This window comes from Pinus tabuliformis, chromosome 4_2 (assembly GCF_031772625.1).
Source record: "Pinus tabuliformis cultivar Carrire ecotype Pingquan chromosome 4_2, CPIR1, whole genome shotgun sequence".
Classification (NCBI taxonomy): Eukaryota; Viridiplantae; Streptophyta; class Pinopsida; order Pinales; family Pinaceae; genus Pinus; species Pinus tabuliformis.
Window position 1 is genome coordinate 524101696 of NC_142304.1, and position 20949 is coordinate 524122644.

General features: G+C 39.7%; 1 protein-coding gene and 1 pseudogene across 1 annotated transcript in view; both read left to right on the forward strand.

The window, feature by feature from the left end:
• The window catches only part of LOC149170297 (uncharacterized), a 293637-nt gene that overhangs the window by 102775 nt on the left and 169913 nt on the right, over nucleotides 1–20949 (forward strand). The window lies entirely within an intron of this gene.
• LOC149170298 (putative sugar phosphate/phosphate translocator At1g12500 pseudogene) lies at nucleotides 5177–6349 on the forward strand (annotated as a pseudogene).

Here is a 20949-nt window from a genome sequence, read left to right on the forward strand (position 1 = left end):
TGAATCTCGTTCGTAGAACTTGATATCAGTTTGGATGCATGCTTAGGTTTATGATCACTTAGTTTCATAGTTGTTTCACATGGTTTCACTGCAAATAAACTTCTGTTCATTTCCTTTTGCTGTTAGGTCAGATTAGAGTGAAGTAACTAGGTCATAGGTTTTATAACTAGATCTTTGTTTTCTTGCATGTCTTTGTTTGTTCAGTTTGAAAAACCACTTGCAGAGTACCTATTACCCTTCCTTACCTGCACATACTCCATCCAACCTACCTGTTTCATCCTTCACTCAGAACCCTTACCTTACATTTACCTCATTCACTTACTTTTCCATGATTCTCATCTTCTTGTACAACATCGTTTCATCCCTCCTTGAACAAATCTCACATCTACACCTTCTCCTCAACTCCAACCTCCAAGTCTTGAACTCCCCTACACCCCTATTTCACCTCCATACTCATTCCTCCATCTTTTCCCCTCCATCCATGCTCCAAAATCCCATTTCGAGACATCCTGTAGAAAAATTACAGAACATCCTGTAGAAATCCTAAACATCCTGTAGAACCCCTGCAGACTTCCTGTAAAAGCTCACGAATGAGGTTTCTTGAAAGCCAAACTCTGTGAAACTCTCTGGAAGGGTGTTGGGGACTCCTTAGACCCTCTCTGAACCTTCCCGACCTCTTCCAAGCATTTCTCCTCCTCAATCCACCTCTGCACAGTAAAAAATAGTTAAAAGCACATGCATGATAATTCCAACAACTTAATCAAAAATACAAAAAGATGTTTTTCTTCAGATAGAGATAGTCTAGACACATGTATTTTACCTTCATAGAAGTAATGGCATCTCTTTCAGTAGTTTGCATGCTCTCCTTTGCGTCAGTAGGACTAGCTGGTAGAATTAGGGTTTGCTAGGGTTTGCGTTTCTTTTTGGCTTTCAGTTTCTTTTTGCAATTAGATTAACTTCCTTCGAGTTAGCTTTCATCCATCAATTAAAAATCTTCTTCTAAGAGCTCATAGAAGTTGGCTTAAGCTCCTACTGGACTTGTGCCAGCTGACCAAGTGACAGCTGCGGCAAGAGCTAGTACTTGTGCATACAGCACCGTTGCTTCCAAGTTTGTTACGAACTACCGGGTTGATAAAATTAAAGAAGGGAGTTCCAGGAGTTGTAGCATTATTGCTGCAATACTGGAGCCCACCATCTTTTTGGCGCCGTTGCCGGGGAAGCGTCAGAGTATTGGTGATTGCCGCTTTTCTTCTATTTTCCTTTACAACCTTCTGCTAAGTAGTTTATTTCATTTCCATTATGCAATTTCGTTTCTGCAAAAGTAGATTAGCCTTTCCCGCTTTCATAGATTAGCATTTCAATTCCGCAATTTCATTTCTGCAAGCGTAGATTAGCATTTCAATTTCGCAAGCGTAGCGTAGCATTTCATTCCTGCAATTTCATTTTAGCAAAATAGATTAGTCCTTTCCTACTTTCATTTCAATTCCACGTTTTCGTTTTAGCAAGATAGTTAGTTGCAGTTCAATCTATTTTAGTTTTGCAGGTACCAGAGAAGAAAAATACAAAAATCAATCAAAAAGATTTCCTTTCATGCCTTGTAGGAGTAGAGATAAGTTAGAAAAATGATTTCACAACACCCCCCATTGCCTCACACAGCCAACCTTCTCTTTTCTTCGATGGTTGTGACTAAGAAGAACCCCTGGATGGACATCAAGGCATATTTAAATCACCTCTAGGGGAGAAGAAGAAGAAAACATTCCTCTGGAGAAAATGGCTACAAGCAGAAATGTCGGGAGCAGTCCCTTGTCCAAAGACGAATTTGAATATCAGATAGAAGATTTCAAGAGTGATATGAGGCAGTTTCTTGCCATACAATTGGATACCCTGTGGATCCAAAAGAAGCAAGAGGAAGCCAAGAGGGCTTTGGTCATCTTTTGTCCTAGGTGCACTAGAAAGCATCCTAGGAACGAATGTCCAATGCACTCCCTAGAAGTGTGTTTTGTCTGTGAAGAATACCATCCTACGAATCAGTGCCCTTCCTTGCCTGGACTTAAAGTTGCATATCAAAGAGTTAAAGGAGCCACTGAATCACTCTATTATATGAACCAAAGGAGGCCACATGAACCTAGATCTTATCAGCAGGAAGTGCAAGGGACATCCGAGACCTATTATGACCCCTATCAAGCCACTTTCATGCCTTCTTGGGGTCCCCCTGCTCATCCTTCCTGGTCTACACCTCCTCCTTGGTCATATTCTCCTTGTTCCTTCACAGATCCATATTATGCCCTACCAGTTGCTCATTCATTTCACTCTTATGCTCAGCCACAGCCTCAGTGGAATGCACCCTATCAGGAGTGGAGGCCCCAGTACAACTCTCATCCCGCCCATTTTCCTCCACCACCTGCTCATCCACAACCATCGCCTCCTCCTCCACCAAGGCAACCCCAAATGCCTGCCCAACCACAATGCCATCCACCTCCATCTCAATTACACACCTCCACTCAACTACCCGTACCACCATTTCCAAAACCATACAATGGAGCAGCTCAACCCAATTGCAAAGCTGAGGCACAACATATCCAAATGACTCCTCTTGAGCTCAAGGATCTTCACCATAGCTTAGGAAAAGCATTGCAAAAAAGAGATCATGTTGAAAGCATTGAAGGATCACATCCAGCAAAAGAAGACTCAAAAGAGGAGATCAAAGAACCATGGGCTGCACTTGATGAAGAGAAGAGATTAGAATCAGAGATCGAGAAAGCCTCCTCATGGTTACCATCAAATCTTCCATGTATTCAAGAGAAAGATCAACAAAAAGAGGAAGATGAGAAGGTCATGATAGAAGGTGACATGAAGAATGATCCAAATCAGCAAGACGACCAAGGATATCAAAGCTATATTGAGATATGGTTTCAGAAGGTCACTAAGTTGCAGCGGTACTTTCTTCCTCAGTTATGTTTGATCCCTTCAAAGCCAGATCATTTGGTCTCTGAGATCCGGATACCTGTCAAAGCATGCATTTTGAGCCTTCACATCATTTTGTCTCTAATCTCGATGTGCACATGGCTCCATTGGAAGTATTCTTATACTTGAAAATGATTTTGTTTTTCAAGTAGGGTAGGGTAGAAAAAAAAAAAAAAAATGAAAATAAGAAGAAAATAAAAATCTAAGGTGAAAACCTCCTCGGAGGCGCCTTAGATTGGCTCATTGATTGAAAACCTCCATGAGGCGGTCAATGGGTTGGAAAGAAGAGAAAATAAAAAGGCAATAAGATCTTTGGGTGAAAACCTCCCTTGGAGGCGCCCAAGGCAGGCAATTAGGGTGAAAACCTCCATGAGGCGCCCTAGTTGTTTTTCAAAAAAAAAAAAAACAAAAGAGAAAAAGAAGAAGAAAAATAAAACTAATTCCATTGGCTAATTGCAGGTTGCAAGAAGGACGTTTCATGACAGGAGGAGCACTCAAATCAAGGTTAAAGGAATTTTTCTTGTGCCTTCTACAGGAAGCTCTGTATTTCTACAGGAAACATCCTGTAGAACCTTTGGACAAACCAAATTCAAGTCTAAAATGGAATCTGATGGTGGGAATCTGTTGATTAGGCCTACAAGCACTTGTGTGTCCATCCCTTGCCTTTCTCCATCATTTTTTCCACCTCATTGTGCTTCTCATTGTGCTTCTACAGGGAACTTCCTGTAGAAATTGTGGGAAACTAGACATGGATTTCAAAAAGTGGTTTGGCGAACATGGTAGCTTCCTCAAGGGTTCAGAAGTCCTCATGCAATCTTCCAATTCCTCCTCCATCATCTCCATACCTGCATCACAGCCCAAATTCATTTTTTCATACCATGCAACAAAAATGCAAGGTGCCTTGAAGCAAAAATCCATAGAACAAAATTTGTTTTTGCCATAACTTGAAAACCATGCATCCATTTGACAAACCGTTTTATGGGGAATTGTACAAGGGTGATGGAAACATGCTTGAGCAGTTTTAGCCAATTCCGGTGCACGGTTTCCAAGAAATCAGCCTCCATAACCATCAGCCATTTTTGCATTTTCTCCATAACCGTGCATCCGTTTCAAAACATGTTTCATGGGGATATGCATATGAGTGATAGTAACCTACCCAAGCAGTTTCAGCCAATTCTGATGCACGGTTTCTGAGAAATCGATCTCTGAAATCTTCAGCCATTTTCCATTTTTCTCAAAATCCGTGCATCCATTGATCACGATTTTGCTATGGGAGATGCATAATGATGATAGGAACACGCTCAGCAAGTTTCAGATCAATCCGGTTTACCGTTTGGGAGCAATGGCGAAAACAAGTTCTGGTTCTGTGACATTGCAGCAGCAGCAGCTTGAACGTGCAGATTTGAACGTGGAAACAAATGCATGCAGCTTAGATCTGGTCAGAGGACACCTGCACAAGGAAAAGCAATCAAAAATCATCAGCCAAGCCCTCATGCAACCAAAGGATCCAAGCATGTAGCAGCAGAACATGAGCATGCAGCAGCAAAAAGCTTCACAAGCAGCCGTTTGACTTCAGGTACGTGACTAAACCTTGTTCATCTATTGCATGAATCTAGTCTAAGCATTGCATGAACGAATGGAATGGTGAAATTAATCCATGAATGTAGCAAGACACCCAGTTCTCTAGCACTCATGAGAAAATCACGCAGCATGCGTGGATAGTCATTCACGTGGAAGATGAGAAACACAGACAATGGAAGATTTGTTGAACTTCAGTGCACAGGCCATCAATTGATTAACAAATAGAAGAAGACATGCAGTTCATGATAGCACATCAGTTCATATGGGCCAGCACACGTTTTTGCCACCTCACTCCACCAAAAATCACGCAGAATTAATGAGCGCTCAGCCGAAACTCATAGACTGTTGTTAACTTGCACTTGCATCATGTTCAACTGAAGTATACATCCTCTGCTTCCTCAAAATGATTAACCTATCATCCTTCGTTGATTGTTTTGGCCTGTTCAAAATTCTCCAGCATACCAAGATTGTGCAGAGGCGCAGAGACATCCTATGGAATCCGGCTAGCATTCTACAGGAAGACGTTTTACAGGAAAATACAGCAGAGTCTTCCAGGGCAGAGTAAGCTGCTTGGTTTTCAGGCGGAACTGGGGTGGAGCTCTCTGATGAGATTTGTGTTTGTGCTCGCTTCTCATACACCTCAATCTCAATCTGAAGCTGTTCCCAATAGGAACTGATCTCTCTTTCATCTCTCAGCTCGAGGAGGCTAAAAAGATCACCAAGTTGCAGAGTTGGGGGAGGCTTATAATAACGAGACATCCACATCTGTTTTGGGTCCATCTGAGTCCTACACAGTATAGACAAGTACCCAGACGATGCTCAGGTCTGGAAACCAATTGGGTCTTCCGAATATTGATCAGATCTGATTTTTCAAGCCCTCTTCAGCTATGGCCGAAACACAAACATGGACGAGGCGGGGCAGTAATCCAAAGCTTGAACAAGAAGTTATTGACATACCTCCAACTCCAACAGGAGAAGGAAAATATGGTGCATTTCCTGTGTCCCAGACTATTACAACAACTCTCATTATTGCAGCTTGGTACTCTTCCAATATTGGTGTGCTATTGCTTAACAAATGCCTACTTAGTTTTTGGATCCAGATACCCAATATTCCTCACAACGTTGCACATGTGTGCCTGTTCATTTTATGGTTTTCTGGCAATTTCATGGTTAGAGATTGTACCAATGCAGTTCATCGTCTCCAGGAGACAGTTTCTTGAGATATTGGCACTGAGCTTCATTTTCTCCTTCTCGGTTGTTTGTGGCAATATTTCTCTGCGCTATTTGCCAGTCTCCTTCAATCAAGCTATTGGGGCAACAACTCCCTTCTTCACAGCAATATTTTGCATTTATAATAACATGTAAGAGGGAGTCTTCTGTGGTTTATATGGCCTTGGTGCCTGTGGTATTTGGCATTGTTATTGCAAACAACAGTGAGCCATTATTCCACCTTTTTGGCTTTTTGGTTTGCCTAGGATCAACTGCTGCCAGAGCATTGAAATCAGTTGTTCAGGGGCTCCTGCTTACCTCTGAGGCAAAGAAGCTTCACTCTATGAATTTGCTCATGTACATGGCACCAATTGCTGCGCTGTTATTGCTTCCTGTTACTCTTTTTGTGGAGGGTAATGTATTAGCTATTGCTATTGAAAAAGCCAGAGAAAACACCTTTATCATATTCCTGTTGCTTGGAAACATGACCATGGCTTATCTTGTGAATTTAACCAACTTCCTTGTTACAAAACATACGAGTGCCCTCACGTTGCAGGTTTTAGGAAATGCCAAGGCCACCATTTCTTCCATATGATTGCATATACTTGCACACTCATAACAAGGCTGAGAATTCACTAGGAAAAGCAGCAGGCAGCAGAAAGTTAGCAGACTGTTTCTACAGGAAGCCAGCGAACTGTTTCTACAGGAAGTTTGAAAAGAGGGAAGCCAAAGGAGAAATCGGCCGAGATTTTAGCCAAGGAGGCCACCAGGGCCATCAAAGATGAGGAGAGAGATTGGTTGCTCAGAGGATGAGCAACACTTTCAGTAGGGTGGTGATGATGAGCCCCAAAAATGGACAATTATTTGGGCTCATTCAACCTCCTAATTTGACTTAATCCACCATTCTCATTAGTTTATTGCATGTTTTTGATTATATTTATGTTAATAGAGTGAATTTGGTTAGTCATTATGCCAACAAGTCTAATGGGTGCTTTGTGTAGCCTTTTTGGTCAACTTGGAGACAAAATTGAAGGTCTTAATGAGCACTTGGCAGCCAAATTCGTGAGAGAACAAGCTAGAGGATTTGTAGGAAGGTGTCCCCTTCATTTATGGGCCCTTACCTCGAATTCTCCACCATCAGCTCGGAGTTCAAGGGCCACCGAATCAATCAGCACAAGGGCAGCCAAGCAAGTCAAGTAGGACTGCTGTTAACTCCAAGTTTTGGGCAGCCGAGTCCCTAAAGTTTAGGAGGACTGTTGGGTCCTCAATTTGTATAAATAAGAAGGCTTAGGGCCTCATTTTGGTTAGCCAGTGGATGTTAGCTAGTTAGCCAGTAGATAGTAGCTAGTAGTTAGTCATTTCATAGCCTTGTTGTAGTCATTTTGTAATTCGATTTGTAGGCAATAGATTAGCTTTGCTTTCAGCTCATTCTCAAGCTCTCCTTGTGGACAGTTTTGATGTAACTCTTCATTCTTGATTAATAAAGATGAATCCAGCTTTGCACCAGCTCTAAATCTCTCTTGGGAGGCTGTAGCTCTTGGGGTTGGGCCTATCTCAAGCGCCCAGTACCTCCCTTGTTTATCTTTATGTGTGTTTGCTGCATTCTTAAAATAAAGTTTGCTCTTTAGATTTAATTCGTGCTTTGTTATTTAGATTTCTTTTGATGGTTAAAGTAGCTGTTTATGTTTAGAATATATTGGTAGGATAATAACAGGGAAAAGCTCCAAAAAAGGGTCATCAAACGCTTTTGGTTCCACCTCTTCCTTATTGGATCAGGGGCTGGAGTTGAAGTAACCATGCTGTCCCAAACAAAAACACTTTCTTTGCTTCACCATGCAATCATTAGTGTTTGAATCTCGTTCGTAGAACTTGATATCAGTTTGGATGCATGCTTAGGTTTATGATCACTTAGTTTCATAGTTGTTTCACATGGTTTCACTGCAAATAAACTTCTGTTCATTTCCTTTTGCTGTTAGGTCAAATTAGAGTGAAGTAACTAGGTCATAGGTTTTATAACTAGATCTTTGTTTTCTTGCATGTCTTTGTTTGTTCAGTTTGAAAAACCACTTGCAGAGTACCTATTACCCTTCCTTACCTGCACATACTCCATCCAACCTACCTGTTTCATCCTTCACTCAGAACCCTTACCTTACATTTACCTCATTCGCTTACTTTGCCATGATTCTCATCTTCTTGTACAACATCGTTTCATCCCTCCTTGAACAAATCTCACCATCTACACCTTCTCCTCAACTCCAACCTCCAAGTCTTGAACTCCCCTACACCCCTATTTCACCTCCATACTCATTCCTCCATCTTTTCCCCTCCATCCATGCTCCAAAATCCCATTTCGAGACATCCTGTAGAAAAATTACAGAACATCCTGTAGAAATCCTAAACATCCTGTAGAACCCCTGCAGACTTCCTGTAAAAGCTCACGAATGAGGTTTCTTGAAATCCAAACTCTGTGAAACTCTCTGGAAGGGTGTTGGGGACTCCTTAGACCCTCTTTGAACCTTCCCGACCTCTTCCAATCATTTCTCCTCCTCGATCCACCTCTGCACAGTCAAAAATAGTTAAAAGCACATGCATGATAATTCCAACAACTTAATCAAAAATACAAAAAGACGTTTTCCTTCAGATAGAGATAGTCTAGACACATGTATTTTACCTTCATAGAAGTAATGGCATCTCTTTCAGTAGTTTGCATGCTCTCCTTTGTGTCAGTAGGACTAGCTGGTAGAATTAGGGTTTGCTATCTTTTGCGTTTCTTTTTGGCTTTCAGTTTCTTTTTGCAATTAGATTAGCTTCCTTCGAGTTAGCTTTCATCCATCAATTAAAAAGCTTCTTCTAAGAGCTCATAGAAGTTGGCTTAAGCTCCTACTGGACTTGTGCCAGCTGACCAAGTGACAGCTGCGGCAAGAGCTAGTACTTGTGCATACAGCACCGTCGCTTCCAAGTTTGTTACGAACTACCGGGTTGATAAAATTAAAGAAGGGAGTTCCAGGAGTTGTAGCATTATTGCTACAATACTGGAGCCCACCAGTTATCCACAAAATTCCCTACACCAAAGTGACCTGCAACCTTGATGGTGTGAGCCTCTCTAATTAATTAAAAGCACTCACCTTTAGGAACACATAACTTATCCAGCCTGTAGAGTAACCCATCTCGGAGATGGTAGTCAATGGTGTTGTCCCCATCATGCACATGACTCTGGCTCTACAACTGCTGATGCACCTCCTTGAATTCCTCATCTTTCGAATATGCCTCTCTGTATGCATCATGGGTGAATGGCTCCATGTGCATAAGAGTACCCAAAGTTGTAATCTTTGATGTGGGTGGCCTTGAAAGCATATCAACCAACTTGTTTGTGTTTCCCTTCTTATACTTGATCACCAAATGAAACTGCTGTAAAAACCCCATCCACTTGTAATGCTTGGTCTGTTGTAGCTTACTCTGGGCCTGCAAGTACTATAATAGTTGGTGATATGTGTGGATTATTGTCTCCTTTCCCATCAGATATTGCTTCCACATTTTCACATCTTACACCATGGCATAGAGCTCCTTATCGTAGGTAGGGTAGTTAAGAAATACCCCATGAAATGCTTCAAATTGGTAGCAAATGAGCCTTCCTCCTTGCATTAAGACAACTCTCATAGCATACCCACTCACATCTATCTCCACTTCAAAGGGCCACTTCAAGTTTGGTAATGTCAGAATTGGTGCTTGATTGATCTTCTTCTTTAGCTCCTCGAAATCCTTTTGCTGAACTTTTCCCCACTAGAAACTCCTGCCACTTGCTGTTATGGTGTGGAGAAGTGTTGCTATTGTTGAAAATGAGGCTATGAATTTCCTCAGTTATTGTGTTGCCCAAATGAAACTCCCGACCTGATCCGAGTTGACTTAACTCCCGGATTTAACCGAGATCTTTTGCTTTCGTGATGTGATTAGAATTGCATTTAAAATAGCATAAAGGAACATAAATTCATGCTGTAAAGAAGAAGGAACATGACAAGAATTAGCAACATAAAATAACAAGATGTTGATAATGGAGTTCGTCCAGGAGGGACTACGTCTTTGGGCTCTGGTGTCAAGATGGTGTAGGTTGCTGCATTATGTGTTGGAAAGAGTGATGATGTACATGCATGTGTTTTCTCTACCATACAAGGAATATGCCCTCACGCAGGAGTGGCTCCAAGAGATGTTCCGTGACAAGAACTCTCATTCAAAAAAGGACTCATATCAGTATGACATAATTTCACATATGACAATAATGAGCATCCCGCCAATCATGGCATCAAAGGGATCTCAATTAAGACATAATGACTACAACATGAGTATTTCGTCAACATGACAACAAAGGGATCCCAATGAAAACATGACAAGAAGTACATCTCACAGATGATTCCGCGTCACATCAAGAAGGAATCATGAAACAAGTAAGAGAACAAGATCCCACATCAAACATCAAACAGGGATCTATGCAGCACAAATGCATATCATAGCAAAAATAAGTACATGGACACATTGAATATACCTCACATCCTGGGGCCATCTGAAGAAAAGGATGTCAAACTGCTAAAGCTAGCCGTACCATCAAACTCGCGGCGTCGAATCTCATGGAAATGGCTGCTCACACATGAATGCTGACACCTGCACTCCACTTTGAAAAGTGGTTGAAAAATGAAATGATCAAATGGAAAATCTGATTGCACCATCAGATTCGTGGTGTCGAATAGTGTAAAATCGAATGTCAAATTTATTAATTCTGAGAAAATGAAAATTTTGGGCTTAAGGAATCTTTTAGATTCTCCCTAGATTCCTCAAAGATTCCCTCCTCCGTGTTGTCTGAAGATCAGCTGCTCAGATCAAAATTCTGACTGCGCCATCAGGTTTGTGTCGCTGAGAGGTGTAAGATCGACATAAAATTTGTCCAATTTGGACACTGGCAAAATTTCACTCTCCTAAGAGTCTGGCTCAATCATGGTTCCGCCTGCACTTTTTTCAAGCTCATGGTTCCATATACAAAAATTAATTAAAAATTCATGCCTCGATTTCCATGACACATCCCCTGGCCTCTCCGCACTGAGAAAATTGGTTTATATAAATTTCGTGGGCGGATATGTTAATGAAAAGGTCGTTGGCTTGTTGGTTAAGGCGGAGGTATTAAGGCAAGCAGGTCAGGGGATCAAACCCCGCCCGTGCCATAATTACACAGCAGTTATAAAAATTTGGCACGGGTTTGTTTTTTTTTTTAAGTTTGTTTTGGTGCGCAATATGCGGAACCGTTTACACATATGGCACGTTTTTGTATGACCGCTTTGTATTAACGTTTTGGGATGGTACATGGGGCTGCCCAGTGGGGGCCAACCCACATGGGTTGGGCAGGTTCCATCCCCGCCGGCCTCGAATTTAACTAACGGCATATAAATATATATATAATGGGTGCGATGGGGGTGGCGGGGGTCATGGCCCACTACCACTTTAATTATTTTTATTTTTATTTGTTATGTTATAAAAAAAGTCATTAGACATTTTTGAACATTCGAAAATTGACCGTAGGAGTGCTTTAATCCGTTCACAATTTCGCCCAGAATCTAGCTTAGGTTGGCTGGAATCCGGTGACCAGGTTTCGGCGAAATTGTTCCCTCCTTAACCCTGCCCAGTCACCCAAGTCAACCCTGAACTTTGACTGCCTCTAACTTTCGCATACGAGCTCGGTTTGACGAACCGTTCATACTGTTGCGATCAAGACGACGAGATCTATGCTCTGGTCTTGGTTCAAAGGCATTCTATTTACTTTTATTTTTTGAATCTTTCTTAGTCCTATGGGATTTCTGCTTGTGTCTGGAACCACCTGGATCAATCCTCGCCACTGAGGAGCTTTTGGTCCTCCAAAAGCATGAAAAATAATTTGCAACTTCTCTGTACCTTGTCTGCATCACAAGCATCTTGAAAAGGTCTCACTTCCATCTCCTTCACCTTTGTTCTTCAGAGCCTTAAGCGATGAGCTGACACCTCTAACCTCTGCAACCTGTAATACATTGTTTTGCAAATTACATGCTTGACTTACATGACCAACTAATGACCCAAGCATCCCATACTTGCCACGAGTTTATAACACATACTTGGTGGTCAAGTTTACATCAAAATGGAAACAATACCCCAGCTATGAAAACAAGGCCAACATATCATTGTTACTTCAATAAGTGATGGAAAACACATCATCACTGCAACACATGATTTACAAAGATAAGGCCAAACACTATTTTCTCTTTGATAAGTGATGGAAACACAACATCACCTCCACAATTTAACATGCAACACAAACAGAACCAGACATCATTGTTGCTTAACAAGTGATGGAAAACACGTCATCACTTTTACATTTTAAAATGCAACAAATGATTTACAAAAGCATGACCATGACAAGCTAACATATCTAGAAACCATTTTTCACTTATTGATGTGAATGGGTCACCCCCCTGTGGTGATTTTTCTTGTCAAACAACTGTTTCACCTGGTTCATGCACCGATGCTTTGTCTTTAAGGCGCTACTCTGGATGGAGCCTCCAACAAGTGGCTCTTTGATGGCCACCTATGTTGCAATGGCTACAATACATCTTCTTCCTCCAGATTTGCTTAACCAGTTTCTTTACCTACTATTGAGAGGGTCTTTCATGCCTCCTCCTTTTGTGTGTTGCCATTCTTTTCCAACACTTAGAAAATGTATGGTTATGTAATCCACAAAAGGTACATGTTTTTCTATTCCATGTTTTAAGTTCATCTTTAACAACATGATTATGAACATTCGAATATCGAAATTGGTTATACATTTCCTTGCTGTCTCTGATGTCATTATGGCGATGAGAGCTTGCCTCAGCTCCTTCCTTGCAATGGGTACTACCATGGGATGATGGGGATGTGTGCCCATCATTCTCTTTCCTCGACGATTTTGACAATGTCTCGGAAGAATCTGACACCTTTGAGCATTCTCCTTCGGTGTATCCCAAGCCTGCAAATCGAGGTCTCTGCACAACCTCCAATGGTTGAGTTACGTCTTGGTTATTAACACCAAATTCTTTTTCCTCCTTGTACCTCATCTTGTTAAGGAGCTTCATGTTTGTCATTGTAATTGGTATCTCCACCAAGGAAAATTTTAAGAACCACCCTAAATTTATATGTATAATAAATGGGCGAACCCCCATGATACATAGGGAAAATGAGAGGCGATTTTATCAATAATATAATATGTATATATAATTTTTTTGGCGAATCTCTCACCAGATTATATTATCTTGTAAAGTCATGGTGAATCTTTCATTGAATTATAAAATCTTGTAAGATCTTGGTAAATATTTCACTGAATAATAAAAAATTGTGAAGTCTTGGCGAATGTTTTGTTAAAGTACGAAACCATATATGATAATAGAAAAAAATATTCATTTAACTGTAATATACTAACATACATGTTTGGAAAAAAGAAACATAATTTTCTCTTCCTACAAACAATGTTGCAAGTTTCAGTGGCCGTGTTTGTCAAGGTTCTTACTGTATACTCTTTCATATCCTTCTATTGGTTTTGATAATATTCTAGAACAAAGTTCTTGTAGGTGTTGATCTTGACCACCAGTTTTGTCAAGGTAGGAGAGATTAATCTTTTCTCTACCACTTTTGTCAAGCTATCAAATTCTTTCTTATTCTATAGACTCCATTTGTGAGATAAAAAAACACATCAAGTTTGTTTACCCCAACACACCAACAAGTAGCAAGCCCCAAATATATAATATAAGAAAGTAGTAGGTATCCCAAACGCTTGAAGGGGATCTAATGGAAAGAAGTGACCATTGTGAGAAGCCTTCCAATCAATATATAAATATATAAATGTAGATTTATTATTATTTTAATTGGAAATCTTCAATTAAATAATAAAATTTAATTACGTCTCTCCCAATCTAAATTGCTTATTAGCATAATTCACTACCTTCATACGTCTTGCATTTTTTTAACAACGTTGCAACATGTGGATTAATTTCCTTTTTGATGCACAATCTCCGCCTTTTAGGAAAATATGGTGCAATGGCCCAACCCCTACAAATCATTACGACAAACTAAGAATAACAGAGAAGATGAAAGGTTGTACAAACGAGCATATTTTTCAAACAACTAATCCAACATCAGTACCTTAAATTTTTCATGAAGATATCATATTAAAAACATTTGAAAAATGGTGGGAAATTTGGGCAGCGACTATCTCTCTTCTGCGAGGGTGATGCGGAAAGAGTGATAAGATTTCATTGTTTTGAATCTTTTTTTTGTTAAATAAGAAAAACCAATATTAATGGAGATATTGGTATTTTTTACTGAATTTTGTGAAGTGACTAAATGTAGCTTTAACCATTCACCTTAATATGTTTTTTACAATATAATTTTCTAAGTCTATTTAATATCTTCATTATCATAAAAACTAAACTATGTCCATCTTAACTCCACATATACCACTCTTAGAGGGATGAAATCTATTTATCCCTCTCAACGCTTGGTAGACGCCAAATTAAGATGGATCTACGCTAATAGAATTTCCCCTTTAAATAGTCTATGCTCCCATGAATACCATAGTATTACCATGGGTTATCATAAACCTGGAGCTTAAAAACTACTATTAGTAATTTATAAAAATTAATAAAATTAATAATTGATTTTTATTTTTATTTTTTATTTTAACCAAATTAAAATGTTTAAGTGACATTAAATTAAAAGATCCATTTTTACTCTTGATCTACAAAGCCCTGAGAGGGATCAAATATTTTTTCACTTTATGCTAGTTTGCATATCATGATATTTGATCCCTCTCGGGGCTTAGTAGATCCATAGTAAAGATGGATCTATGCTCGTTTAATTCCCCCCTTTAAATAGGCTACATTCCACATGAATACCATGGGTCAATACCATGTGCCATCTTTATTTTTATTAATACTAATATTAGGGTTAATATTGTTTTTTTGCATGGTATTAATAATGATTTAGCCCATGGTATTTGGCCCATAGGTTTCACCTAAATATAACGCATTTTTTGAGTGTTCGTAAATATAAGGTGACTTATGGATTTAATATAAAAAAATGTTTTATTTATTTACCATACCTCTAGTTTATTTATATTTTTATTTATTTATCATACCTTTGGAGTAAGTATAAAAAGATGTTTTATTTATTTACCATACCTCCACTTTATTTATATTTTTATTTATTGGGACTAAATACAACCTCCCAAACTAGAAAATGGGCGATTGCAAACAAATTTAACATTGCAAAGCAGAAAATTGAGCGATTGTAATGGAATATAACCTCCCAAACCAGACGAATCGGGTCAAATGTGTCTTTTCATAGTTTATCCGCCCCTTTTTTGGGATAAAATGAAAAAAATAATTATTTTTTAAATGAAAGTTGGGCTAAATATATGAAATGGGTGTTTTATAAAAATTTCACCCCTCTAAAATGAAAAACCCCTTAAATTTCACCCTTGGGCTAAAATTCACCCCTAAAATTTACCATGACCTCCACATCTCCAATAGAAATCATACTATGTGAAGACGAAATTGAAAGGAAATCAACATCTTTTACCTCCTCTGTCGATTTGGAAAGAACTGATGAGGGTTGCTCATCATCTGTTGTTGGTGGTTCGTTGTTTGTCTTGGCGGATTCCCCAACTTCTTTCCTGACATACCCAAGTCCTGCCTAACAGGGTAATTCTTCTACTTTGATGGGGTTGACAATGCCTTGGCCATTAATGCCTAAGCCTTTCCTTCATACCCCATTCTCTTCAGCAGTTTGGAGCCAATTCCTGTGGTATGATTTTCAAAAACAGCGAAATCATCATCAAGACACATACATGGACTTAGAGAATTACTTTTTACCTCACATGGGTCATGCTGCAACTTTTCCAAGGCCTTGTCCTTAGCTTGTAGTTGTTGTAGAAAAAATTGTTTTTCCTCTTTCTCCTCATGTAGAAGCATCTTCAATTCATCATTCTCTATTTGAAGATTCTGGTGGTTGTGTTTCAGTTCTTCCAGGGCCTCTTCCGTGGCTTGCAACTGAAGCTGCAATCACTCCTTTTCCTCTAGTCTCTTTTTGTAGAGCTCCATACATTATTTCCACCCTTTGGGAAATTTTGAGCATGGTTTCATACATCGCTTTTTCATCCTTTGTCACTGCGCGTTCCATTGTTCACGCTTGCAATTCACATTCACGCAAAGACCGCTCTGATACCAAACTTGATTTGAGTTGACTTAAGTGCCGGATTTAACCAAGATATTTTGCTTTTGCGATGTGATTAGAATTGCATTTAAAATAGCATAAAGGAACATAAATGCATGTTGTAAAGAAGAAGGAACATGAAAAGAATTAGCAACATAAAATAACAAGACGTTGATAACGGAGTTCATCCAGGAGGGACTACATCCACTGCATTATGTGCTGGAAAGAGTGATGATGTACATGCATGTGTTTTCTCTATCATACAAGGAATATTCCCTCACGCAGGAGTGGCTCTAAGAGATGTTCTGCGGCAGGAACTCTCATTCAACAAAGGACTCTTATCAGTATGACATAATTTCACATATGACAATAATGAGCATCTCACCAATCATGGCATCAAAGGGATCTCAATTCAGACATACATGACTACAACATAAGTATCTCGTCAACATGACGACAAAGGGATACCAATAACAACATGACAAGAAGTACATATCACAAATTATTCCACGTCACATCAAGCAGGAATCATGGAACAAGTAAGAGAACAAGATCCCACATCAAACATCAAACAGGGATCTATGTGGAACAAATGCATCTCATCTCAAAAAGAAGTACATGGACACACTGCATATACCTCACATCCTGGGGCCATTTGAAGAAAATGATGTCAAACTGCTAAAGTTGGCCATACCATCAATCTCATGGCGTCGAATCTCATGGAAATGGTTGCTCACACATGAATGTTGACACCTTCACTCCACTTTGAAAAGTGGCTGAAAAATGAAATGATCAAATGGAAAATCTGCTTGCACCATCAGATTCATGGCATCGAATAGTGTAAAAGCGACTGTCAAATTTCTGAATTATGAGAAAATGACAATCTGGGGCTTAAGGAATCTTTTAGATTCCCCTAAATTCCTCAAAGATTCCATCCTCTGAGTCGTCTGAAGATATGTTGCTCAGATCAAAATTCTGACTATGTCATTAGGTTCGTGTCGCTGAGAGGTGTAAGATCGACATAAAATTTGTCCAATTTGGACTGGCAAAATTTCACCCTCTTGAGAATTTGGTTCAATCATGGTTCGCCTGCTCTTTTTTTCAAGCTCATGGTTCCACCTGCAAAAATGAATTAAAAATTCATGCCTCAATTTCCGTTCCATGTCCCCTGGCCTCCCCGCACTGAGAAAATGGGTTTATATAAATTTCGTGGGCGGATATGTCAATGAAAAGGTTGTTGGCATGTTGGTTAAGGCGGAGGTATTAAGGCGGGTAGGTCGGGGGATCAAATCCTGCTTGCGCCATAATTATACAGCAGTTATGAAAATTGGGCGTGGGTTTGTTTTTTTTTTAAGTTTGTTTTGGCACGCATTATGCGGAACCGTTTACACATATGGCGTGTTTTGGTATGACCGCTTTGTATTAACGTTTTGGGATGGTACATGGGACCGCCCGTTGGGGGCCGGCCCACGTGGGCCGGGCGGGTTCAATCCCTGCCGGCCTCGAATTTAACTAACGACATATAAATAAATAAATAAATAAATAAATAAATAAATATATATATATATATATATATATATATATATATATATATATATATATCTATCTATCTATATATATAGTGGGTGCGGGGGTCATGGCCCGCCACCACTTTAATTATTTTTATTTTATTTTTTATGTTATAAAAAAAGTCATTAGGCATTTTTGAACATTCGAAAATTGAACATAGGAGTATTTTTATCCGTTCGACAATTTCATCTGAAATCCGACCTAGGTTCGCCGGAATCTGGTGTCCGGGTTTCGGCGAAATTGTTCCCTCCTTAAGCTTGCCCAGTCACCCAAGTCAACCCTGAACTTTGACTGCCTCTAACTTTTGCATACGAGCTCGATTTGACGAACCGTTTGCACCGTTGCGATCAGGACGACGAGATCTATGCCATGGTCTTGGTTTGATAACATTATATTCACTTTGATTTTTTGACCCTTTCTAAGTCCTCTGGGACTTCTGCCTGTGTCTGGAGCCACCTGGATCACGACCTCAGAAACATTAGTAGGCACCAATCATTTCATGATGGCCTCCATCTTTGAAGGATCTATCTTCAACTCTCCTCCACCGATCACATACCCCAGATATACCCAAGATTGTTGCGCAAACTCACACTTCTTGAGATTTGTTAGTACTGGTGTTTCTTCAATGTTTCCATCACCTGCGTCAAATGTGAAATATGCTCCTTCGATGTATCACTATATACTAGTATATCATCTAGATAGACAATAACAAATGAATCTATAAAAGGGCACAATATATCATTCATTAATCTCATAAACATAGCTAGTGCATTACATAGGCCAAATGGCATAAATAACCACTCATACAAACCTTGCCTGGCTTTGTAGGTGGTCTTCCATATATCTTCTTCTTTGACTCAAACCTGGTGATATCCAGACTTCAAGTTCAGCTTGGTGAAATACTTTGCTTACTGCAATTGCTAGCTGATCGTCTATCTTGGGCAGGGGGTGTCTATTCTTGAGAGTGATTTTATTCAACACCCTATAATCTATACACATTCGCCAAGTCCCATCATTCTTTGGCACAATGATGATGGGTGACCCACATGGTGATGTACTCGGTCGGATGAAACCATGTTCGAATAACTGCTGCAATTGTTTCTTCACCTCACTTGCTTCTATAACTGATTGCTTATACAACCCAATATTTGACAATGGGGAGTTTGGAAATAGCTAGATCTTGTGCTCTACTTCTATCTTAGGTAGTAACCCTTTAGGCTCTTAGAACACATCCTTGTATGCCTGCAGCAACTCTTCCAATTGTTGTTTTGGTTTCTTAGTACACTCCTCCAGGGATACCTTGCCTCTTATTAACTCCTCTTCATATTGACTCTCTCTTAAAAACAGTAAAACATACTTCTTGCTGGAACTGATCAATTTCTTGGCTTGGTTGGCACTTACCAATGAAATTTTTTACTTTCCTTTGTGCGCGTTGATGATGAACGATTTTACATCCTTGATGAGCCGATACTAGTTAGCTCTCCTCATGAATATTGCATCACGAATGTACATGTATGGACTCCAAAACACAAGTTCACATACATCAAGGGGAGCCACATCCAGATCTACTTCATCAATAAAATCAGCACTAATAACAAATCTAATTTTGCATTGTTTTGTTACCTTCAGCTCTGCATCCTTATTTACCCATCCTAGTGGATATGGGTTTGGATGATCACGAACTTCCAGCCCCAACTTCTTGACCAACTTTTCTACAATGACATTCGTCTGCGATCCTGAGTCAAATAGAGCATCAATCTTTGTCTTCTTGACCTGTATCTTTATATGGAATATTTTGGTCATTTCTTTCTCTTCTTGTTGCTGAAGGCTACTCAGATTCACCTCCTTTTGCACTGATTTACAGACGATCTTCTCATCCACGTCTGAGCTGCTTTCAACTTGGTTGCTTGAATTAGTGGCCATGAGATTCTTATTATTATTATATTTCTTCTTGTTCTTCGAGTTTAGCTCTGGATGCAATTTCCAACACTTATCCTATGTATGGTCATCAATGTTGCAGTGTTTGTAGTGGTTGCTAGGATATTTGCACTGGTGTTGTGTGGCTGTTGTCTTTTTATATTTTCCCCCTTTTTTCTTCTTCTTCCCCTCCTTGGAAGCTTCCTTTTGCTCCTTCTACTTCGATCCACTTGATTGCACTCTTTTCAGGCCTATGTTCTCCAGGTATTGTGCTTATACACAAGCCTCGACCACTGATTTTGGCTTTAACAATATCACTTTCTGATGCAGATGGCGACATAGACCCCCACAATATTTGAGGAGTACATCTGGGTTCTTTGGAGAGATACCCAGCATGATAACCATCTTTCTGAGTTCTGTGGTGTACTCCTGCATGCTTTGGCCTGACTTTTGCCTGAAGTAATGCCACCGGATCAACTAGTCCTAAACATACCCAATGTGATAAAACCGTGACTTAATGAGGGTTTTGAAATCCTCCCACTTAGTCATTGGAGGTTCTCCCTTCAACCTTAGGGTTTCTGTGTGGTTCTCCCAGTAAGTTAGTGCACAACTCTCTAATTTCAGCTCCGTGAATGAGATATTTTTCCCTTCCTCAATTTGATGGATGATGAAATAAACTTCCACTTACTGCAATCATTGGTTCAGCTTTAGAGCGTCGATCTCGCCATGGTACAACTTAATATTGAATTTTTCTTCCATTTTGAACATGGATTGATTCACGACACTCGAACTGGGTTGATCATTTCCGGGTTCTTTCTTTGGTTGGTTCTTTGTGTCTTCTTGATCTCCTGATCCCCCTTCTGATTTGTCCTCTGCATTCAAACCCCCATCTTCTCCAAATATCCTTATATTATTTCTTAGAGCCACCATGAGGAGGTTTACATTGCAGTTTATATCTGCGACTTGTTCTTCGATCCGCGAAAACCTCACCTCTGCAGGGTCACAAGGTTCGTTTAGAAATTCATCAATCATGATTAGAGTTTTACAATTTTCGACCCCACTGACCTAGATCCCCTACAAATATCCACAAATACCCAAATAAATCTGCTCTGATACCAAATGATCCCTAAAATGCCATGTATATTCCACTGGACAGTTCGTCACAACATATCTGATAATAATATATTAAAATACTATATTTTTACACTGTTACGGTTTTATTAAAATTATATATCTGTAGATTTTACTGTAATTAGTTCATGCATACGAATGGAAATTGTACAGAAAAGTAGAGAATGAAAAAATAAGATCACACGCACATAATACAAAAGATATGCTCTCTGGGAAACCCTTTTGGGAGAAAACCCAACTGGAAGGTGAGGTAGCTTCACTCTCTTTCTCTGTCTAGAAATATGGCCACAAGTACAAAGAAGTAATGCCTGTGGCCCATGGAAT